The sequence below is a fragment of the Falco naumanni genome, chromosome 3 (assembly GCF_017639655.2).
Source record: "Falco naumanni isolate bFalNau1 chromosome 3, bFalNau1.pat, whole genome shotgun sequence".
Classification (NCBI taxonomy): domain Eukaryota; kingdom Metazoa; phylum Chordata; class Aves; order Falconiformes; family Falconidae; genus Falco; species Falco naumanni.
In genome coordinates this window covers 9792672-9818122 of record NC_054056.1, presented here as the reverse complement: position 1 = coordinate 9818122, position 25451 = coordinate 9792672, and the positions used below count along the sequence as shown (strand labels likewise).

General features: G+C 43.8%; 1 protein-coding gene across 5 annotated transcripts in view; it reads right to left on the bottom strand.

Annotated features, from left to right (window-relative positions):
* Positions 1-25451, bottom strand: part of DISP3 (dispatched RND transporter family member 3) — a 164815-nt gene that overhangs the window by 106620 nt on the left and 32744 nt on the right. The window lies entirely within an intron of this gene.

Here is a 25451-nt window from a genome sequence, read left to right as displayed (position 1 = left end):
GTGGTTTGATCTCTTTGTGCTTTACTAAACCCTCAGACTCATTGCCCAGCTCCTTCTTCCAGGGAGGAGCAAGAGGGTGAGCACTCTCCTTCACTGTGACTCCAGAACTCAGCCAAAGGCTGATGGTCAGAGTGAGTGGCACTGTCTCCTGCTGTGGCTGTGATTTGTAACGACCCTTCGCTGTTGTTTGAGCCAAGAATGGTGCCAGCCTAGCTGTGACCTTCTCTGTCCCTGAGCCTGGATCTCTCACCTATCTCAAACACTCCCTTATCTTCAGGCAGCTTTTGCAGAAATCTCACTTTCTGCTCCTGTAATGAGTTGCACAGCATGATATGGAATTAGTAGAATCTAAGTTATTAATTGTCTACAACAATTAGCCAGGACGCCTGGGCCTTCAGGCACCTTGGTTACGTGTGGGAGTCAATTACAGTCTCATACATATTCATGCTACTTCATCCACAAACTGTGAGAGCTGCTTCCCCAGCTCTCTCCCCATCTCCTTTACTCCGACTTGCATCCAGCCCACCCTAAGCCAGGAAGAAGTAGTTTCCTTTCCTTTCACGTTTCATTGAAATCAAATATTTGCTGTGACCATAATTAATGTAATGGAAATACAGAACTAGCGCATTTGACAGGCAAGAGCAGAAATGGCCTGGCCAAACCTTGCTCACGCCTTACAAGAGGAGATGCAGAGATCTTACTGGACTTCTCTCCCTGCAGTCACCTGCTCTACAAACATACCATGATACGTCATCCAGCCAAGCTTGATAAGGAGTATTTCTCATAGTCAATGACCACCTCAACTCCATCTGAGACCGCAGTCACCAGCTTTCATGGTGTAGATCAGTGTGGTCAGTGTATTGCCAGAGAACCTGATGGATTTAGACCAGTTTATACCCACTGAGGACCCTGACAATAAGTGCTGAGTGAGACATTGGGCTGCACCAAGTAAGTTGCTTAATGACAGCACGTGGCTGATTCCCACGGGATGCTAACACTTCACTTCTTCCCAAGGTTTCTCTGAGGTTATGTCTGTAAATATCCACGTGCTGTGCTCCTAGGAAAATAGCAACCCTGCAAATACATCACTGCAACTATACTTAACCCCGACAGGAGTTGGAGCTGGTCCAGGGATGAGTGCATGGGGCTGCAAGTGAGCTCCATGGGAGTCTTCTGAGTGCCTTCAGCACAGCGGGGTCAGAGCCCATCTGAGCAGGGACACGTGTGTCTTGAGAATCCACTGATCCACTGGAGTGCCCATCTAATATCTCTCACAGCAGCTATCCAGGAGCTAAAATGTTAAATCCATAACCTGCTCTCTAGATTTATTGTCCTGAAGGCCGTTATGACTTTTGTGAGCTTTGGAGTGCAAAATAATGTTAGAAACACATGTTATTTATCTGACACACTAGAGTGACTCCTCCTCAGCCATCACTGCTGTGGAAATAAATCCCTGCTCTGTGTTAGGAAACAAAGCTATTTCTGTCACATAAGGGACCAGCTGAAGCTTTTGAAAGCATCTGATTTTAATATTGCTAATGTTTGCTTTTTGATTTTGTGCACCCAAACAACTTTCTGAAGGGGCCCAATTGATTTTGCCTTTTCAGTCATTTTTGATCATCCTCTTTGCAGGCTGGTATGAGGCTGGTCACAATTTTCAAAAGTGACTTGCAATTTCGGCTGCTTCACTTCCGTTACAGACACCTCCTCAGTAAAAATCAATAACAAATTAAATCACAGCAGGCAGTGTGACCCGTGACAGAGTGGCTGTGGGCTGCACGAGGGAAAGGGTTTGTATTTTTTTAAATTAGTGAGAAATTGAAAAAAGATAACTTTGTGCCTTCATTAGAAGTAGCTATGTTAGAAAGGTACTGATATACACAGATTGTACTTCAGCATCCTACATCATATTAACTTGTGACTAGGACACAGTATTGGCCGCTGCTGGGAAGCGGAACACCTGTGTAGTACACTACACAGCCTGGTTCTCCAACATTACTCCTGATTTATACCATCTAACACCATTAACTTGAAGCAAGTTCCTTCTGACTTAACACCAGTACAAGATCAAAGCCAGATTCCTCATTCTGAGAAATGGGAGAGTGTTATGCACTCTTCTGCTTGAGCCTCCTACAAACATTCTCCACTTCATCTGAGTCTGTGAGGAACAAACCTTTCTGCTTTAAATTCACAAACCCGTGATCTCCCCCAGAGCAGTGGGAGAGACACCGTAAACAGGTTTTAGGTCTCCACCATGTGCTTTTCAGTGTCTGTTTTGTTTTCTTTCTGACATACTCCCCTGAAGGACAACAGCAGCGTGGTTCAAATTGCCCTCAATAAGTTCTGGGCTCCGCCGATCTCAGCATCTCAAGTTACTGGCTGGTTTTATGTATGGTTTTATATATCGTTCCGAGCATGTTGCAATCTGTGACTGGCAAATGCACACATTTTATCTCTCAACAACTTAATTTAACCTCTCAGCTATCTGCTGCTTGCTTTCTTCCCCTTTGTCTGCTTCCTCGTTCATATTTTTTCCCTTTTTATTGCAGGGATTCTGCCTGTTAGGGGAACTTTGCAGAAGGAAAATAAATAGATCACTATTTGATGCTATGCTTTCTGTTTAGAAGTTTGTTTCTCTTTCTTCTTCCATTGCATCAATATTAACATGCTGATTCATAAGCAAAATAAATAAAGTATATAAATATACTCTTTTTCTTCTTTTTGAATCATAAAACTCAAAGTTATGGTTCCCACAGCAACTGTAACTCAACCTCAATGTGCACATACATTAAAAGCAGGGAAATTATCACCCAAGGCAGCAATTGAAAATGCGTGAGGGGATTACGTTACTGACAGTGAAAGGACTGAAAGGTTGCAATCCCAGAAATGTGAAACATTTCAGGTCTGTCTGTGACAAGATGTCACACCAAAAAAAAGAAGAGATCTCAAAGATCTTGATCTTTATGGACATGAACGGGATTCAACCTTGCAACATGCAGAACTACTTGATTGATGTGGTATTACCTTTATTTTTGAACTCCACTGGCCTCAAAGCTGCTGCAGCACTCCGGAGCCAAAGACAGTGCCACTGAGCATACATGTGTGCGCTTCTTCATTGTAAAGAGCTGGTGGGGTGACCCAGAACCACAGAGCTGAGGGGTCCAACAGAAAGGCAACAGACCCCCATGCCCCCCCACCCTGAACAGGGCATGCACAGTGTTCCAGACCACAAAGCTAGGAGAGTCATTAGAGGACCTACTGCATTCACATACACAATCTGTCATGCATCCTGCCTCTTCCACCTTCTTTTCAGCCGCCCCCTAGGAGAGGCACAATTCTGAAATACAGCTTCTTAGAAAGGACTGGGACCCGTGGGGATACAGACGAAAGGCTGGCAGTGACTACAAGCAAGAGGTCTTGGCCCCTTCAGCTCTTTGTACCGTAGCTGCCAAAGTAGGCAGTCACTGAAGGGAAGTGTTTCAAGCACAAACTGCATCCCAGTGGACTTTGGCTAAGTTATTCTAATTATTTGTACAATAAGATGAAAGAGCAACGTGTTCCCGTTTCATAAAGGCTTTTGCAAATACAGTCCACCAGGTGCTGATGCTCCTTTGTGAGGCCTGAGAGCTGAGAACTAATTAGTCCTAAATTATACCCCAACAAAGACGCGGCAAGGAAGCAGAAGAGATGTACACATGCCAAACCACTACAACGTCCTTTCAAATGGCAGATCAAATAGGCACCACCACTTCAGAGGGCCAAAGATGCCTCAAGCAACTGGTTGGTATTTACCTTAAACAGCAAGGAGAAAGGCAGAGGAGGGCAGTAGAAGAGAAACATAAAAAGGGTTGGCAGGACTGGCTCTCCTGAAACCTCCCTGTGCTGTTCCCATAGGAAAGGGGTTTCCCTTATGTTCAGGCCTTTGGGATCTGCACAATTGCTCTTAGCACTATTTGCTGTCATCTTCTGTTGGATGCACTTTTAAACAAGCTTCACAGTCAGCTCTTTTAAACAAACATGAGGGCAGCAGCTTAGAAGAATACAGCTGGAGTTTGCAGAACATGCCATTTGATCTCTTGCATGATGCAGGAGATTGTGTGTGATCCTACAATTAAAGGCTGCATCACAGTCCAGCCAGAAGGATTAACACAACTTTTACCTTCGTGTTTCCTGACCGTGCAGCGCAGTGCTGGGTGCTCCTTTCATTCCTGCACAGCCTTTCCTAAGTCTCCCACCAGTGCTGCAAAGAGGAGACTCTTCTCTTACCCCATTCCAAACTTTCAGAAGGGAAGAAACTAGCAATAACCTGCTGCAGGGCAGAGAGGTATCCTGGCCTCTTCATCAACCAGGCAGTGGCATGCACAGAGCCAGTGCCGATCACAGGAATGCCTGAAGAGGAGACACAGGCGTGATGCGTTAGCCAAAGCCATTTCACACTTAAGACTGGCCTGCAAACAGTCCTCAGTGTTCCACTTGCATGCTTTTATATGATGAATGCTGTGCAGTGTACACATTTTATGTTTCCCTCTGAAGTATGTATCATTGTCCTTTGCCAGTGGCACAGTCCGGGAACAGACAAACCATCACTCTGTTACATTCTGGTAATCCCACAGCTGATCTCAGCTAGACTAGCACACATTCAAAGGAACTCCCCTGCTTGGATCGGAGTGGCTCTAACTTCAGTGCTGGCATGCATGACATCACCTTCAGCTCACAAAAGCAGTGACAGCCCACAAAGAAGTCCTAAAGCTCATTTTAGAGCACAGGGCATCAAAAAGGCTAAAAACAACCCTTAATTCCACTAATTCCATTCTGTAACAAGGCATTTAATCAGGAAGTGCAGAAGCTGTGTCATAGCTGGGCCCAGTTTTAGCTGGAGGAATCCCACAGCAGCCCCTGGGACAGCACCCAGCTGGTCGGGGAGCAGAGCTGGGTCCAGGGATCAGACAAACGCTAACATGTTTCTTCACAGCGACTTCTCTCTCCTTTCCTCCTTCTCTTTTCTCACACCTGTGATTCATTAATGATGGCATAATCTGCTGCTCACATCCGGGCAATTCTCTGATAAAAGGTAATTTTTAAGTGCTCAGAGTAGCATGTTAATAACATCCAGGTCTCTGTTTACCCCTCCCAAAGCTGCCTGAGGCACCGTACATTCGGGAATATGGTTTGCTCTCTGTTTCTAAGAGGAGCAGCAATGTGGTGCTTAGTGCAGGCAGACATGTGGTGCAAGTACTCAGAGGCAGCACAACAGGCTCCTGCATCCACTGGACAGAGCTAAAATACCGGGTCAGAGTTACTGCAGGCTGCTGGCACCTCATGATGCAGACAGTCATGCAGCAAGACACCGATACGCATCTTTAGCTGAGCGACCCCTTCACATCCACAGTCAGACACCCAAACTGCTTAGGTGCTTTGAACATTTTCCTAGAAGTGTTCCTCTTTCTATAGATGCCTCCATACCCTTGAACTTTTGCCCCAAACCAGAGTCAGTCAGGAATGCTATAGACTTCTTCACTGGAGGGTAGGTATTAAGTTATTCAAAAGTATTATAAAAAATCTGTGAGATGTAAGATTGGAAAAAGCCCAGCACCTTTGCTGGCCCTTCCCTTCAGGTTTTAACTAACCCATTTCAGCACAGATCCATTCTCCTTCCCAACCAGCACCTCATCCCTGGGAAAAGCAGGTTTAATACAAGTTGCTAAATCCCCTGAACTGTCCTGTATTTGCTAGCCATTCCCCTGATGTAAAGCAAAGCCTCTAAGGCTGAATGCCACTGTGGCATGAATCATGTTTATCATAACAAGAAACAAAGAAGGAAGAGAACAAAGGAAAAGGGAAAGAGGAGAGAAAACAAGACGAAAAGACAAACAGAAAAGTGAAAGGGAGGGATATAGATAGACCCATTAATTTGCCTCTGTTTGCTCTGGGACTTAAACAACAAGCTGCTATGTCTCTGGTTTATCTTGGTTCCTCAGCTGTGAAACGTGCTGTGCTCCAGCGTCTTCTGAGCTTTAGAGATTTGCTGGGGAGCTAGGAATGAAGCAAGAGGCTCAGCAAACAGAGATAGCAGAGGCAGCTTCATACATCACACTCAGAGGAAATTCATTCCTTTCAGTGCTGCCCATGGGTGAAATTACATTATATTCTGTTTGGATAATTGGATGTCATATACCACCCGACTTGTTACAGGATGGCAATTCCTTCCCTAAAGAGGCTGTTAGCAGCATCCCAGGACAAAGAACACAAGGAACAGGTCCCATGAAGTATGGAGAAAAAAGTAAGGACATGGAGGTGTTGTCTCTGAGCAGTCTTGGCTACAAACTGGACCTCTCAGGGTCAGGTTAGTAGTGGAGAGGATGAAAAATAGGATGAGGCAAAGCACAGGGAACAAGAAAGAGAAGAAGAAATGAAAGGGAAGGATGCAAATCTAGAAGAGGAGAGAAAAGGAGGAGGAAAAGGTAGCAGAAAGAGGTTGGTTTCAAAATGTGCTTTCTGTTTTTATGTACATGCCTTGTAGTGTATGAACATCTCCAGATGTCCCTCTACAGACCTTGCAGGACTGGTATGCAGGTCTCACATGGTAGATATTAGCACTGATCTTCCAGCCACAGCTCTGGAGAACAGCCTCTGCATCTAAAGGGAGGACTGACTGACTTGCAGATTTTGCCCAGCACAGATACAAGGCATTTCCTTCTTAAACTGGAGGTGGGATGCAGAGGTCTTTTAGCTAGAAATTCACTGGGTGGACAAGCCTGCCCCACTGTGCAGGGGCAGGTCACATAATGGCTGCCTGTTAATCCTGTAGAAATACAGCAGTTTTCTTTGATCTCTGTCACTGAGGATCTCGGAGGAATTCGGAGTCACCCAGCCATGCCTTGTTGCCTTTTATATTCACCACTTACCTACATTTTGTCTAAAATACCCTCAATTTCCTCCTCATTGTGTCCTTTCTTGCAACTCCTCACTCCAGTTCGTTGATGGCTTTTTAATAGCACAGTAAGAGTTGTCAACACAAGCCAGAGGACAATGTCATGTGTCATGTTGTCCCAGTGCATCCTGGGAACTCCATCTGGCTCAAGTGAACTTATTTTATTGAAATAATCTCTCCTCCCTGCTAGTTATTGAATCGTCTTGGCTCAATGGGCTCGCTCAATATCAACTTTTCATGCTTAATAATTAGTGCTGGAGAAAAGAGTTTCATCGAGTAAGTGTTTAATGTCACACACGATTAGGAGATGCAGAGATGACCTAACTAGGCAATTCAATTTGGGGCTGCAAGTGCTCAGATGAGGGACAATTAGGAACATGCTCTAGACTGTGGATGTATGCTAGTCAGCGCCTGCAAAGTTATTTCTGGGAGCTATACCCTTCTCTTCCACCCACATGCTTTGACCTTGCTTCAAGGCCTAGGAACAGGTGTTAGCCCTTGCTTTTCCACCCTAGGTGTGCTATTCCCCCATGCAACGTACTTCAGAAATCTAGGTTGCTGTCAGTTGATTACAGCAATTGCTGCAGTTCTCCATTTAACTTGATAGAGTCACCAAGTTTGGAAGGCATTTCCAACCAAGCACAAACAGGCAAATACCTGGTTTCACTCAAAACTTTAAATGTCAGTGTGCTGACGACTGGGCCCCAAACCACATGCTTACTTACTGGGGAGAGCAGAAATTCAGAAAGGGACTTGGAACAGTGAGTCTATAAGCTATAGAAGCAAATCATACAGCACATAGTGATTTGTTTGCCTGTCTGTGTGCCTCTATCTACTGCTGCCCATATACCTATTTATCCACCCAGAGCTGTCAGTCCTTCCAGCCAGGATGCTTGTGTACTGTGTTAATTGCTGACATATTTAGTCTCCAAAGGCTCTCTGCTCACATACCCTACCACATGTATGGGAAAATGAGATTCAGATAAAAAAAGAGACAAACCAATAAATGTATTTAGGAGTGAAGATGAGACACAGCGCCTATTTATTCTGGGGATCTTCTAAATGATTTTCCCACTGCACTTAAAATATTCTCCCAGTTCTGGGATTACTGTCCTGACCAACTTTCCTTCCTCCGTGTATTTAATGAGTTACAAGCACTCTGCAAATGACTGTGTTCTCCATGCTCACATTGATTGAAATCCTGTCTTGAAGCATTTCCTGCAAAAGTGATTTTTCCCAATTAAAATTCACTAACGCACCGATCTTCTGCATCTTCATACATATCACACACTGCTCTCAGGACTGATAAGAAAACTTGCTCAATGAAAACTACATTCCTCCCTTTCTCTGGCTCCCTCATCTCCCTCCTCACAAACTCTTTGGTGCAATGTTTTTAATAGGATTTGGAAAGCATTTGATAGCAGCTGTCACCACTTCACCCTGCACACAGTCCACACTCTGCTCTTCCCCATAAACGAGTACATTGATCTATCCTTTGCAAGATGTATTTAATTTTCCTGGAACTTCTGATCTGCCTGTTTGTCCCAGAAGAAACAGCGACTAGATGAGAAATGTGTTCCCTGTTTATAGTGATATTTCATGTGCAAGAGATTGATTTGCTACGATAGCCATCAACTTCCCTATCTGGAAACCCAGCAGTGGCCTGAACAGCCTCCTATTCCTGCCTAAAAGATAGCTGTAAATATAGAGCACCATTCCACAACCTGGGGATGGAAAGAGGTGAAAGCCCAGCTCACCCCTGTGCCTCCGGTCTAAAGGCTGAGGGGCTGGATGTTTCTCAAAAGGGACAAGGAGGGACAAGTGGAGAGGCACAAGCAGCATAACGGTAACTCATTCCCACTTTTGAAAAAAATGCAAGTCAGGTTTTGAAAAGTGAATGTTTTTGCCACTTTAAGATGCTACAAGTCCTGAATCTGCCCAGAACGATGGAGTCACACAGGGGCTATCACCAATGCTGCTGGAGCAAGGCACCAGGCTGCCTGAAAGGCACCGCTGTAGGGAGTGGAGCTTTCCCCTGACCTCAGCGAGCGTTGCTCTGTGCGTGCTAACAGAGATGCTCCGCTCCCCGCAGTACAGTCACGTCTGGGGAGGAACACAACTGCTACTTAAACTGTGCATAATGATGTGACAACAGGATGTCAGGATGGAATGATGTGACATGCAACGCTGTCAGGACTGTGTGAGCCTGTCCCTGCTCCGCTGAAGCGAGACAAGGTTTTGCCACTGAGAAGAGAGGAGCTGTGCCAGCCCCACCCCCTGCCCCCCCCCCCCAAAAAAAAACCCCAAAAAACCAAACAAGCCAGGAATGCAATGAAGAGCATGGGAAAGGACGGACAGGTGGGATGTAATTACATACACCGCAGTTGGACACATCTCTGCAACCAATTAAAAACAATACTATAACTTTTCAACAGCTGGTCACGACAGAGATGGTGTCTATCCTGCACACGTGCATTCTCCATAACCAAATGTCATGCTGGGCTTTAATTTCAAGCTGGCTTGGATGGAGGAGCACTACTGAGTCTCCTCCATGCCTGGAGCTATGGACAGCCTTTGATCTATTAAAATAAATACATTATTTCCCTGAGATGCCATGAAGAGCTTCCATCTGACAAGTTACCCTGCTTAGCTTTTTGAGGCTAATGTGATCACTGTTCAGTATAGCCTGCCTGCAACCAAAAGGGCAATCAGACTGAAGTCCTGCTTCTTGGCTGCAAGAGACTGCAACCAGCATACCCAGAGAATGCGATCTCTAAATTAAGAGGCAGTGATGGCAGTGTAAAACTGGATCAGATGGTACTCCTTAATCTGCTAGAAATGTGGAGGTCTTTGGGTCCCCAAAGCACAAGGTACAATAGTTGGAAAGTGACTTGGCCAACTTTAGGCCTGGACAGATCCCAGGACATGGACATTATTGTTTTCACAGACCAAGACTGTTTCCAAAGCCCATCGCTGTAGGCCCTGGCTGAATGACTGCAGAAGGGAGGGCTGAAAAGAAGGGAAAGGTGACGGTCAGATTCTATCAGAAGTGAAATGGCCTTTCCAGTCACCTGGAATTCTCCCCTACCGATTACAAAACAACGACAGAAATCCACAGCCTGGAATGGTTTACCTCAAGGCACCGTCAGCCAGTGGACATGCCCTCAGCTGGCCTTCACCTGCCTGGCTCCTCTGGTATTCACCCTAGGCAACTCTGCTTTCAAAGTGATTACATGGGTGTTTCTATCAGCAAGCTAGTGGAGATCTGGACACTCAGCACCGTCCTTCATCACTGTGAATATTTATTTTTTAATGAAACAATTGGGAGTCTTTTTACTTTGCTAATTTCCCCTTGGCCCCAGTGCTGCTGCAGCAGCAGGAGGGAAGTAAGGGGCAGCAGCACACATCGGGTCTATTACAGATTATCAAAGTGAGATTCAACCTCATAAGAAACCCAGGCAGCAGGGACTTCTCTAGAAAAAAACCCTTCATTTCTCAGGTGCTTTAGGGTCTCTGGCCAGAACTTCAGCTAATAAGAGTCTGCATCTTGAATAGGGTCACTGCAGGAAGACTTCAGTCAGCTGTTTCTTCTCCACTACCCTTCCTCACTCTATACTATTCATGCTAGGATGTGTACAGTAAAGCAAGATGGGTGCTTCTTTCCAACCTGATCTCCACACAGACACAGTGAATAATTATACATGCAGGCACTAAAAATAAAAATCACTTGGATGAATTAGGGACTTTATTTCATTGTTTATTCGTGGGAGTGAGAAACTTACCCTGGATCAGACTGTACTGCACATGGTAATGAAACACAATTACCCATTCTTCTCCATCTCAGATGAGAACAAAGAAACTTGAAAATCCTCGGAAGGTGAAGAACCGGGAATTAAAACCAGATTCAAAGTAAAATGAGAAAAAGGCCTTTGAAAGAAGTGGAGGCACTGGGAGCTTATTTTGCTTGTGAGATCTCTATTAAAATCAGACATTATTTCAGAGGCTTCCAGCCCTAGCAGATAATTAATGAAATTAAGGTGAGGATTTGCTGCTAAATATTTGCTCACGCTACAGGGGAAAGAAACAGTGCCAAAAACACCTGGAATTTTATGGGCAAATAAATCAAGAAAGAGAGGTGTCTCGATTACTCAGTCTAGAGAGGGGAAAAGTACTTCTCTTTACAACAGACAGTTTTCAGTAATGGTAAAAAATCATTGCTTTTCAAAGAACGCTACCGCCAGTGCCCAGCTTTGTGGTGTTTAAAATACTGGGACCATCTCTAAAGCACTCTGAGGCTGTGGATAATGTAATCAGGACATAGCCAAAAAGGCTGACATTTTCAAAGCTGCAAGTGGATTTGGATGCTGCAACTGGAAAGGTGATTATGGGAACCTTAAACAACCTCTCTCCAGATTTTGCAGAAGTAACAGGGCTAGATGAAGCCATCGTGGCAATGGTGGTTAGGTAGGACTTAGTCTCTCACTCATGATGTGGCATGGGGTATGTGGCACATGTAGCTCCCTGGGCACTTCTCTGATTAATTTGATTCATTTCAACTTGTATGAAAGACACCTTGTAGATTTTTCCAGCTCTGGCAGTTTCTAAAACCAAAATTAATAAGAGTCAGTCCAAACTGAGGAGACAGGCAGCCTGGGTCAGTCTTTATCTTGTGTTAGGCAGAAGGCCAGAGTGGGTGATCAAAATGTTGCTTCCAGCTTTAATGTTTGTGACTGTGTGCTTGTGCTATTGGGGGTCAGTAATCATGAGGCAAAGCTGTGCAGAGGCATAAACGTATGCCAACTTCGGCCACTAAGGTGGACATCCAAAAACCAACCACTAGTACATCTGGAAACTAATCCACAGGATGCTTACAAGTAGACGTAGCCTTAAAAAGGATTTGAATCTATACTAAGCAAGCTAAAGGAGGGATGAGTTTAGCCCTTTTTCAAAATACTCTTAAGCACAGGGTTAATTTAGGGACAGTCAGGCCAGCTTTAGGTGCTTTGACACTTTAGTCAAACTGGGAAGTGCCTGCCCTTCAGCTCTGAGCTATCTGCACTGTGAGCGACTATTAAACCTTTTACTGTCCTAGGCAGCCGCTTGCCTGACAGAGATTGCCCCAGGGCCCAATACAGCTGCAAGCTGGAAATGCCATCTGCAGGAATGGCATGTGCAATTAAACTAACTAAGCTGCAGATAAAATGGGAGGGGTGATCAGCTCCCACCCTGCAGGCCACAAGCCATCATCAACTGGGATCTGGGAGGAACACCCCTCAGACCACCCTTCCTCATGCCATGGGATTTACAACACAGGTGGTTAGGTACCATACATCTTTTTTGATGCACATACCACTAGTCTGTGAGAGAGTAGAAGACAAAATAGACTTCCAGTCTAGTCTTCCATAGAAATTCCCAGGTATGTGGGGATGAATGACTTACAGTAATAGCAGGTCATCACATCTGCACTGACTGCTAAAAAATGGGGTCAGCAGAGAACCCAGAGGTTTTCCAGGGGTCCTGCACTCAGCAGCCAATTGCAGGTTAGTGTGTGACAGACTGAGAGGCCACATTGAGGAGACAGTTAATAAAAGCAGGACTAGAAGAATCAATGTGTTCTGACACACCAGTGACAGATTGGAGAGAGGGACAGATTTAATATCCTAGCGTTATCCTTTCCCAGCCTAAGGGCCCTGAAATTGATTGAATAAATTAAAGCATTGCTGTGGATGACGCTAGAGTTAAGGTCGCATCAGCACTTCCATTTTAACTCCCTTTCCTCTGAGATTTTTTTCATGTCTTGGCGCAGAAAGCTTACTCCTGTGCTACAATTTGGCCAAGAAGATCTCAGCTCTCATGCAATTTTACTATTACAATTTTCCTAGAAGTGGGAAAAAAGCAAGAAAAGGAGGGAATTACAGAAGAGGACTAGACAGGTAGTTCTATCTGGTGTGCTTTTGAAATCAAAGGATAAACAGGCCATGTGAGGCTACATCTGAAACTATCATGTGCTCATTCTGTGTTATGGTCAATCTCTGTTTGCAAATAGTAAGCAGAAAAATAGCCTTTGAAAGGAAAAATGTACAGAGAACTCACCAAAAAAATAAAGCTGCAGGCCAAATTAATCTCTGCGTAGCTTCACTTGCATGCAAAATTATTCATTCTTTTGTTACTAAAAGCAGCTAAGGTAATTGCAGATGAACAGTCTTCCACTTTTATTCTTTATTATCTCTTGGCAAGTCTCTCTCAGAGTCATCAATGGGATTTTATGTCACAACAAATCCAACTGCTTAAATACAGTCAGCAGTTATGACAGAATTGGGCCCTTCACTGGGTTGGTCTGATCATCAGTATTCTTGGGGCACCTCTGACCCATGTATAGAAGTGGGTCTTGGAAAACGCTCAGTATTTTCTTTAAAGCAGCAGACAAATTCATTTGACAGAAAAAACTAACCCCCTCCACCTCAGAAATGGTGCCACGTCTCTCACAAAATGAGATTTAAAACTGCACTGTATCATTTTCATTTTTATAGCCTGAGTCATTGTCCAGACTCCTGTACCAGCCACCATTGGGTCACTAGCATCTCAAATATGACCAAAATGCTACCCAGACATCTGTTTACATGCAGCTGGCTAACAAATAAGGGGCCAGTAGACCAAGCTCTGAAAGTTGTGTGTTACACATAATAAAGACTGTATAGAGCAAATGGCCTCTGCTGTGCAGTTCTTTGCATTAGTGCTTAACGTCACACTCTCTAGGAGAATGTCAGCTTCAACAATGGCAACAACAAAAACTTGCTTTCTCTCATTTTTTAATTTCATTAAACTCACTGTGCACACAGCTCCAATGCTAAGAAGTCTGAGCGCTTAGCACATTGCTCATTTTAGCAATTACCCATCTGACCCCAGCTCCCTCCTTACCTTTTTAGCAGCATCTACAGGGCATCAGGGAGCAGTTTCAACCTTCTCCCTTTGTGAAGAAGCAGGTGCTCAACAACTTCTCACAGCATAACATTTCACCAGACAACACAACAGGGAAATTCACCACCTTTCCCTGATTGGCAACTGCCAAAAAGCAGAATGGTTCCTGATCGCTGCATCCCAGGATGCTTTGGGATAAATTTGCACATGAGGATTTAGCACATGACTGCTGTTGTCTTTAATGGGGCTACTTGGAAAATGTTGAGGCTTGGTGTTTAAAAATGAGAAAAATATACACAAAATGGTTCAGGCCAGCATTCAACTGAGATACAAAGCAAAACAAGCTAGGACATTCCAAGCAGGCACATTAGCGTTCACCCCACCGTTACACCAGCCAAACAACGTGGATTAAAGTCAAAGTATCTGAGTCACCTCTGTATTAATTTGTATTTTTACCACTAATTTATGGGGGTAAACACACCAGTGATTCAGGCTTTCAGTATCAGGCTCCATGGGGACTTCAATAACTCCGTCAGCTTGTATCTCAGTCCACAGGCTGTTCGCCCATGAATTTAAATATAGATTGAACGTCAATGCCTCTTTCCACAAATCAAGGCTTCTCATTTAAAACATTGCACTTGCATGTTAAATAGAGACCAATTAGACACTCAAAGGGAGGACAAATCTAATTTGACTAGAAGGATATGGAGAAAATCAATGTAGTGCTGTGGCAGTATGGAAAAAAGCCTTTCACGCTGGTTAAAGTGGAAGTAGAATAGGACCTGTGACTTCTGTTTCTGCTCCTGGTACTCGCTCCCTCTACACCCTTCTGGTTTCACTGCTCCTTGGGTCATCATTTACATCAATATACAAACAGCCACCCTGGTGCTCCAGCATCCTACACACATCACACGTTTGTGCAGAGGGACACAGACTTCACACCCACTGTGCCTGTATTTGTTATTTTTTAAATCATCTGCCAGAGTGGTAGGAGTGCACTTACTAGCCCTGCTTCCTGAGCAATGTAAATGATGGATTTAATCTATTATAACATAGTTATCACCCCCAGAAAAATCACACACCTTTTTGTGAATAATGGGAGCTTTCTGATGTGTTTCTCTAAATAAAATGGAGCACAGTTGGCTAGGCAATCCTTGGAGGCTACTCTTTAAACATCAACAGCTCATAGCATCCTCAGGCAGTGGAAGTTTATGAATCTCTCTCTAGAAGTTAATGCACTCATTAGTTTTAGGCTGAGGGAGCAGATGGCAGCAGACTTGCCTTTCCTTGGACACAGGTGGTAGAGTCTGCACCACCCTCCATTAAAGGCTTTGAGACTGTTAATGAAACTAGTAATTAATCTGAAGATACATGTCAAAGGATTTCTTTCCTTCCATGAAGTCTGGGTTTCCCACCACATGTAATATCACTACTGAGTAGCCAACACAGCACAGAAGCTGAAAGAAAGAGGGAGGGAGGCAAGAGGAAAAACAAAATTCAGCTTCCTGGCTATGAATTTTACTAGAACCATGCAAAATGTAAATAATGACATCTTGAAATAGAAAAGCTCACATACTTTGGGGTACGGTCTCAGGTTTGAAATTCATCCCAAGCTGAGCCAGAGGCTTGCCAAGACTTGCAAAATTTTGGAGTACGCTTGGGTCCAGGGGAACATCGTCCAAGACCCAATTCCAAACAGAAGGTGGCAAATTTAAACCTGGCTTCAGTTCTGATCAGACCTCTGGAAATGTATGATTTTCCCTTCAGAAGACTGGAAACAAGCCATTTTACAACTGCTGTTGCTAAGCCAGGTGGAATTGGTGATTTCAGCTAATTACCTGTTTGCACTCAAAACAAAAATCAGGAGATCCTCAGCAAAGTGCAGCTGGAGAACTGAAGGAGAGTCACCTCTGTACACATGCCCTGATGCACTCCAGCCATGAACTAGTCTAACCACACTGACTCCTACTTTAATGCAGTACAACAGAAAACAGCCCCTAAAGTGCACCTGATTTGGCTTTGATTCAAGCCTTCATCTGAAGCCTGCTAAGGACAACAAATCTTGACTGTTGATCAAGACACACTATCTGGTTTCCAGGGCAGAACTTGGCTGAGTGCATACATCCCCTGTGACAACCCTGGAGTGTGAGATGTTATCAGTAGCCGCCTGTCCCCTCAACACCGTGCTGGGTGGTATCTATCAGGGATGCCTGTTGACGTAAGGACCCATAAGGAATTCTTCCTCCCAGCTATAGCTCACTGTTCTCCTCTCACCCAGTGTGTAGCTGTTATCTCAGAGACATCCAGAGAGTAACTGAACAGACTCATGTTTGACTGAGGATGAAGTCAGTGGTGTTTAGCCAAACTCCCTTCACAGCCCAGTCTCTTGATGCTTCTGGAGTTACACCAGCAGAAAATCTAACGTTTTTTACTGGTGTTTCTGTAGCAGATTGCCCTATTGTATTGCAAACAATAAAGTGTGTTTCAGAATGCCAAAAAGCATCTAAAATGGCCAGCTAGCTCTTCATATCCTGGGAACATAACTGCAGCTGCACAAATTGATTTGAAAATGTGTGATGTCAGGGTTCTTTCTTATAAAAGGTCTATGAAGAGATTATGTTGGAGAAATAGCTTGAAGAATAGTTAAGCAGCAGGCTTGAAACATCAGACACTTGCTATTCTCACCACCTGAGCTACTTATTCCAGAGAGGGGAAGGCTGAGACTACGGAGTCCTGATGTAGCCTTGGGTCAGGCCCCCAAAACACTGCTGTTTCTCCATCCGTACAACAGGTAATGACATTTCTGTTTTGCAAAGTTATTCTTTGGCTAAACCAACTGAATGCTGAGATCTCTGTATAACTGTAAGTACAAGGCGATCTCACAGCCATTTAAAATCAGGCTTTTGGATTTAAAAACTCACTGGATTTTAGTAGCCGTATAAGCGTTACCACTGTAGCCAAGGTCCTTTCCATACTCTGTGCCCAAATCCTGTAGCTCTAATAATCAAGGGAATGTTTAGTCTTTGAGCTGTAATATTTCTTGCCTTTTAGGATTCATCCCTGACAATAATTAAGTCTCATAAGGATGAAACTTAAATGAGCAGTAGCCTTTGGGGACAGTATTAGAGTGCTAACTGTGTTTGTGTTTTAAATATTAATGTCAAAGTGTAATTACCATCCGCTAAGTTTCAGGCTTGTGTTTGAAAACACGTTTAGCTAAGCAGGAAGAATGAGCTGTACCAGTTGGAAGCTTCTATACAGAAAGGATTAAAACTTACAGCTGGAACAATTTCTCAGCCAGCAAAGAGCACAAGGAGACATGCTTGGTGGGTGTTCTTCATGCAACCCCAGTGTGTGGTGGCTTCCCACTGCTGGCTGACTCCAGGCAGAACTCCCAACCTCTTCACACAGCATGGCGAGGCAGAAGCCTCAACAGCAGCAGCGCTATAATATCTCATCTCCGTGGGGGTCAGGGATGTTGTGTGTCTACCTTACAATTGCAATGCAAGCTACAGCTGAGTCCCAGAGGAAAAAGCCTCATCAAATTCAATGCCACAGTCATTGCAGCCTCTTTGCTTATTCCCTGGAATCTGGGCAAAGATCCCGCTGAGTTCCCAAGATCCCCCTGGGTCTGAGTGAGGAAGCACATAACTATTAGTTCACTTATCACATCTGGACTCCCTGTGTAGTCCTGTGCACTGCTGAAATTCTCAGGGAACATTCAACACCTGGCAGTTTTGAGCATGTGGAATGAAAGCGTACAGAGCATAGGGACAGTAAGAGCAGAAAGGAGTGGGGTGGTGCATGCAAATTAGGTTTTGAATGGGAGAGAAGGATTCTGTGCATGCTAGCACTTGCTAGGGAATGGCTGCATTGCAGTAGAGCCACAAATTGTGAGCCAGACACAGTAACACTCTACTCTCCTTCTAGGTCTTGAGCACGAAACAGGGAGAGCTGTAGAGTCATTTCACTTCATCTCTGTTCGTTTCAAACAAATAGAGCAGAAAAGTCAAGCCAGAGAAAGTGGAAAGAGGGCATGAAATGGAGCTGACTTGGTAATGGCTCAGTTAGCATGGCCACTGGTTACAACCATTAATAACATATAAGCTATTTCCACTACTCCCAAGCCTTTGTGTGATGTTAAAAGTGTGGACAGAAGGAGAAAGTGAGAAAGTAGAGAGCTAATACAAGCAAACCTTGCAGAGTGTTGCCCAGAATGAATTCCTTTTTTCTACACGCTGCTACCCTTGACCCTCCAGGGCCAAGGTTGGCACGTAAAGATCTCCCCTCTCCAAGTAAAGCCGGAGTGTCCCTGTTCAGGACTTCCTTCCATCAGAAATGATTCTTGTGCCCTAGGCAGGATCAGATGATCCCTACACCTTGTCAGACCTTTGCACAGTAGATTAGGGGCTAAAGATTATTCCCCCAATGCTGCCCTTTGCTTCTGGGGACAGCACAGCTCTGAATGGCTATGCTGGCCTGGTGGGCCACAGATCAATCTTTCATTTGGCATTTGTGGTAAATCCCAAGGAATCCAATGGGATTTGGCAATTTACTCCAGCCAAGGTTTAGATGATCAAAAGAATTTCTTCAAGTCAGCAGCACTTATGATGAAAGCTAGCCAAAATCTCAAAATATAGTCCCTCAGCAGGGTGAAGCCATTATTCTTTCTTTTTGAGTTTATGTGTCTTTATTTTTATTATCTCTCTGAAAGGATGGGGAGGAAAGAAGGAAAAGTAAAGTTTAAGAGCATGGATAAATCCTGCCTTGCTCAGCTTCTGCCCTGAGATACAGCTATCTCCAACCTCTCAGTGACACATTAGCCTTCAGAGAGATTGATCAATAGCTGGATTCCTGGGAAAGACTCATTGCCAGTGCCCTAATGACCAGAGAAACCTGCCAGAGGAACTGCAAAATTAACTCTGGCTCTAAATAATTAAGGGTTAGGTGAATATTTTCTTCTATTAACTATTTCAGCTGGCACCCCAGCTGCAGATTCCTCCCTGCCTTTGATAGAGGGACTGTACTTTCAGCTCCTTTGGGATATGACATGACACCCCTTGTTCAGGCAATCTGGTCACCTGGGTTCTGTTTCTGACCCTCTTCTGGCAACACGCAGCATCTCACACAAACCTGGTGCATGATTTAGGAGGAAACAGTCATCTAAAACAGATGGCCTCATTTGGAAAACAGAGCCTTCCTCTACCCCTGCCTCTGTTTCCCCTCCTGTAAAATGGCTTCCTGCTTTTTGGAGAGTGCAAGGGATCTTTGCTGATGTTTGGTAAGGGGCCACGGAGCAGGAATGATAAACGATAAGAGTAGATTTCCTGCCTGTCCCCAGTTCCTGGCTCTTTCACAGCCCCTGAGCTGTGCCCTTATTGTTCTCTGTCACCATGGGTCAGACCAGCAGGGTACTAAGCATTTCCTGCCTCCATCCAAATCCTGTCTGTAACTGTGGAGTGAGAATAATAAAAAAGCGTATCAGTAAAAGCCACCTCTGCTGCAGTCACTAGGAGCTGAAGGCAGTGTATGCTTCTTAAAGGGAACTCAGTACCATACAGGATTAGGTCCTGTTTGCTTTTCTGTCTCTTTCTTTCTGCCATTCTTTTTTCAACTTAGCCAGTCTCCCTCTCCCTTTCCAGGTATCTTCCACAATGCCCCTTCTGTTCAAACTCTGTACTCTCCCCAGCTGGGAGGACAGTCCCAGACAAAGCATCACATTGCCAAGCAACGTCTACATTATCTGTCTGCCCTGCTTTAACTTTATGTTGGATCAGATATTGCTTGTCCTCCCACAGGCAGGGTGTAAGCTGACATAAAAATTTAAACTGGCTTAAAGTCTGAGCTACATGTATTTGCTAATCCCACAGAAATGCAGCCATGTGTAACAAAGTGCAAAAATCAAATTTGTCCTGCCAGAAGAACTGGGATTGTATTGATCTTGTACAATGATTGTGAAATCACAGCTGCAGATAGTACCTGGACATGCCTGCAGAGAAGGCAGGGACTAAATATGGAATGACCGATCAGCTATAAACTTTGAACCCTTCCTACTACAGAACATCTTTCCAGGACAGACCAAGACCTAGTTAAGGAGCCACCCACAGTGAACTGACTGCAGGTGTGCAGAAATGTTTACTGATATTCACACACAAAACAAATAAACATACAGGAAGGACAAACTGAGTCAGCTTATAATAATAAACCAAGAATTAAGTATGGCCCTGCTCCCTTCCTAGCTATAAAAGAACTAAAGGATTACCAGGCCCTCCCTTGCTATCATTTCTCTGGCAGGGAAAGAGACACAACAGCATCAACAGAACACTGATGTCCCGATAATCTGCTCCAGAAATGCTGGGGATAGGAGGACTCTCACCGCCTGGCCTGTCTGAGGATGAACAATGCATTTCCAAGGCTGCTTGCTCTTGCCTGTCAGCCAACACACTGAGTGGAACAGGCATGTTTTGGCAGGGAGGGTTTTTTAATCCTTGTGCAGAACTGAACGGTTTAATAAAGCAGAGGTGTAGATAATGTGTTCTGAATTAGTGGTTAGCACTGCAGCTCAACCTCTCCTCAAGTCCATGGCGCAGAAAGGAGAAAAGAGAAGAAAAATTAATGGATTCTCCAAACTGCTAGGCTACACTAACTTGAGGCCCCATAAAAATGCTGTCCCTAGGTCGTGTGAACATCCTGGGCTGGTCCTAGGACTGGTCTTGCATACATCTGTGCCTATAGAATCCTTCCGACTCCACTCAGAGACTCCAGTGAGTCCAATGGAGCTAGAGCCAAATCATGCTTCTGATGAGATGTAAAAGGTTTTTCGATTTCAATAAAAACCACTAACAGCATCTAACAAAGATCAGAATTTAGACCAACTCTGATTCTGGAAAACAGGAAAAAAAGCAGCACATCATTAAAAAAAAATCTCTCATAATAAGCACAGCTCATTTGTCTGTCAGTGCAGGTGACAATCCATCAGGCTGTCATCTGCCTTGACAGCTGTCACCTCTCTGAGATTGACACATTTAGAGAGTACACTGTTTCCTGTGCTGCTCTCCCGTGTACTGCTCTCCCATGCTCCTGTCCTACTCACCACATTTAAAGCCCTTTGCCAGCTCTTATGTGCATTTGATATTCACCTCTATCGATCTAGGTCCTTTGACTTCACCCTACAACATACACTTTACTGTCAGTATTCACTTGAGATTGATTTGCTAGACAGATTTTTAATGCAATAGTCATTGAGGTGGGAGTTATGGGACTGGGCCTCTTCTGATGTGATTTGGAAGAACTCCAGATGCCCATCTGCATCAGCTAATACTCTACCCCTGTCATTTCCACCTTCCACTGCATCTCTCCTCTCTTCTTCCTGCCTCTTCCATACAAGCTGGAATCCTCTCTCCATACTTCTACTTGTTTATTTCTTTTACAACTTCCTTCTTTCAAATACAAATGCCTGATTGCTACAGTCCCCAGCAGGAAATGGGGATACCAGGCCAGGCATAAAAGATGTTGCCTCCAACACTTGTGATGGAGTTACTCCTACATATACTAGTACTGAACAAAAAATCAAGAATTCCAATCAGGACAGTGGCCACCATTTCTGAAGGGAAGAACAGTGTATACCACTGGGCCAAGACATGAAATACCCAAACCCTGGACAACAGAAAATAAGGGCATCCTTAAGCCTGCAGAAAGGCAAGCTGCAATTCAGGCTGGTTTCGTCATTACAGTAAAGAAGACCCTTGACATGAATCAGACAGATTAAGCTTTCTTTGATACTGGTACAAATCCAGGATAAACACCATGATTTCACTGGGATTACTTCACATTCATGCTGATGCAAATATTATTAAAATTTGGTTTCTTACTGTTAGGATGAGTACGCGGCAGGAGAACATACACCATGCACCTGCTGCTGCTGTAGTTCCTAATTAGAAACAGGTTTACTGAATTTTATCAATTCTTTTTCCTTGCTCTCTCTGTCCCTCTCTCCAGGTCTCATTTATAGCTAAGGGAAGGGGAAAGAAAAAGCATCAGCAATTTCTGTCCACAATGAAATACAACGCTTCTTCCCAAGCTTCCTTGTGAAGCAAACCCTGGCTAACCGGCTGCTTTCTCCCCTTTCTATGAGAGTGACAAACATCTAGTAGATGACTAGTGCATCAGACAGAGATATAACCTCTTTGCTGAAATTGATGAGCCAGTGTGTCATTTTGGTGCTCCCAGAGCTCTGCAGCTTGTGACTGTGACAGACACTCATCGGCCTTCAGTGTGGGCTCTGGAGGGAGTCCAGAAGTATCTTTGCACTGGAGCAGGTTTCAGCTTCCTGTTGAAATAAATGTATGTGCTGCATACTGCAGACAATTACTGTATAAATCACTGAGACCAAAATCCAGAGTCCCAAGCCTTTTAGTCCAAGAATACAGCCTCTGCAGCTTAAGCTAAAGCAAAATTCCTTGAGCTAACTGCCACATTAATTCCTTTACCTTGCCTAATTTGGTAGGGACAGATGGATGGATGTAGATATAGACATATACATACTGCTTTTCAGGTTTCTGCACATGACTCCTGAGCATCCCTATTGTTTTAGCAGATGTATCATAGAGAAGTCCAAGATTTTCCTTAATTATCAGTTTCATAATATCACCCTTTTCTCCTGTGCTAGATCATTTGACACTCCTTCCCACTCTGTGGGATTCTCTGATATAATCTACTAAGTACAAACAGCTACAGCTACAACGTTAATTGATATTTATGCCGCAAACACTGTGTAACTACATGGTCATTTGCAAGTTCCCTTAGATCAGTCATTAATGATATTTAACATTGTCAAGTTATTACATCCATAATTGCTACACAATTCAGTGTTCAGGTCCCCTGACGAAAAAGCAACCCAGAAAATTTAAACAGTCCTGCCTGTGCCTTGACATTATTTCAATTGGATGTGATTGTTGCAGAATTCTGCATTCCCTTATCCTGTAAAAATGAGTACTAGCAATTGATTTATCCTGTTACTTTCACCTGCCATGCAACTGGAGTTTGCCTGCAGTGTGAGTACCCGAGCCAGCTTCAAACAAGCACACAGTAGCAACAGAAGCATAAATTCCAGTATGGGCTGCACATGCTTCCCCAGTGTCCTGGGTGTGCATGGCTCACCTGTGCTAACCTCCATCCCATTGCGTCTTTCTGTGACTGCATTCCCACTGCATCCCATCTGCTATTATTACCTAGAAAAGCTAAGAGAAAGGTGCAAATGCTAGGTTCACTGTGATACAGTGTCAATCCAGGACCTAGATTAGACAAACCCTTTATCCTGCCAAAAGTCCTTTGGATGAACAGCACTTTCATCAACACACTTCTCATTGGTTTTGTTTTGTTTGGACTTTTGTAGAATTGGAGACTAGACTTTACAAATTGTTGCAATGGTAGAAAGGAGACAAATAGTTTTCATGTTTATCCCCTGCTGTGGACAGAGTATGCAACTTCTTCAGCTTCGTGCCTACAATATACTTGGCTACCAGGATGTTTTTCACAGTGTTATCTAATTACCTCCCTAATTGGGTCGCAGGAACATCTTCTAAAGATGTGTCTTCAAGCTGCAGCAGTTGGGGATGGCAGCATTGCATCTTCCCTCTGCCTCCATATTTGTCTCATCTGTAAGAATAAATGCGTATCTCCTATGCATTCGGTCATTTTTTGCCTGTGACTGCTACCATCACTTTAGTGATAATGATAATACTGGATCCCCAGAGATATGGGGAAGGCAAAACTTTGTTATAACAAGGCAGGATCTGTTTTCTTTTGTTGCTTCTGACTCTGCTGCATGTCTGGATTAGCAAAATGTATTTGGGGAGCCATTTCTCCATTTTTCAGGCCTGCAGTGCATTTATACGGTCCCACCAGAGCCTTGCATGCCATTGTCAGTAACAAAGAGACACCGCTTAATACCTCAGAGAGCTCAGTGCAGTGCATGGAACCACTCTGGCTGCCAGCCATGGTTCTGAAAGAATAATAATGAAAAAAATGTGTGTGCTACAGGACTGCAGACCTAAGGAAATCAAAATGCTATTGATCCCAGTCCATCCTCTTCTCATTATGATCTGCTCTGTTAGTGGCATCAGGAGTTTTGATGAAATCCATCATTACTAGCAGGGTAAATACATCTTTAGGTGGTGTAAATCAGCAGCACTTCCTATGCCAATTTATGCCAAATGTGGATAGAAGTCACGTGGTATTTGTTATATGCAGAGAAATAGTATATGGGGTCAATACAGAAAGCTCCAATATGGCTGAGGCTTGCAGAGCATTTGTTTAACTAATCAGCTACACCATGCAATCAGTGTCTATTTTTCCTTTCACAAATAGACATGCATGAGGGAGAAAAATGATTGTTAAATACTCATACAGCAGGTTTTAACAAACTGCAGATTTGAGAAGAAAGACACAAGTACAAATAAAGCTTCCCAGCTGCTTATGATTTTTTTTCTTCCGGTTGAATAAATAATCACCTTTGGCTAATTGAGTAAATATAAAACTCCTCAGAAATGGCAACGCAAAAAAGCACCAAAGCAGCCCAGCACTTTCAGGAGGAATTCCCCAACAGACAGCATACGCAGAAGGCAATGAATTAAGTATTTCACTCAGTTCCTCTAAATGTGAAAGGCAAATAAAAATCTGAAATAATGAAGTAACAAAATAAATATTTAATTAATAAACCAAATGAAGAAACAAGAGCATGGCAGAGGGAATGTTTTCTAGATACTTCACCCTGGAGTCCTGACTAAAAGACAAACCATCTCCACAGTAGCTCAAGGTTTTAAAGCATGCTACAGATTTAATAAGGTGCACTGAACAAAATACTGGAAATACCTTAGAGGGGGGGCTACCACAAGAGAGGGAAGGAAAAGGTAATATGACAGTGTTTTTTCACACACAGAGAAATAAAACCACATAAAAGACATTGTGTGGTTTGAAGCTGCAGAACTGAGCTGGTGGCGATGTTGACAGCTGGTGCATTTACCATTAAACTACAGCGCCTTCTATTTCCACTTCTATTTCTTGTTTTTCTTAGGAACATCAAGCTTTAAACCATTGCCAGACTAGGAGCTGAGCTTATAAATCAAAGAAAGGATATGGTGATATAATATTTTTCAACCCATCTTCTTGTAAGGTGGTTTCTATTCGTTTAACATCCCTCCATGGTCTTTATTAGCAAACAAAATGTGAAGTACTGCACATGCTCCGTGTGAATGCTTATGAAGGAGGAAACCAGCAGCATAAGATAGATGCGTCAACTGGGAGGTCTAGGAAATTGGCTATAAGAATTTTAAGGAGCTAATTTCAAGAAAACAGTAATCAAGGGAAGCTGAAAGGGTGGGAGAACGTCATAAAAAGATGCAAGCTGCTTCTCTCAGCAGAAGGAACTGGGGTGATATGATTCTCTGAGGGTCCCAGATTGGCTGCACCAATTCTATAAACTTTAAGTATTACAGCAAGCCAGCTACTAGGAAGCTGCATTTTTAGAGATTATGGCTGGCTCCAGATTAAGTACCCACATAAATCCTGTCATCTGGAAAATGGTTTGTTTGTTTTAAAAGAA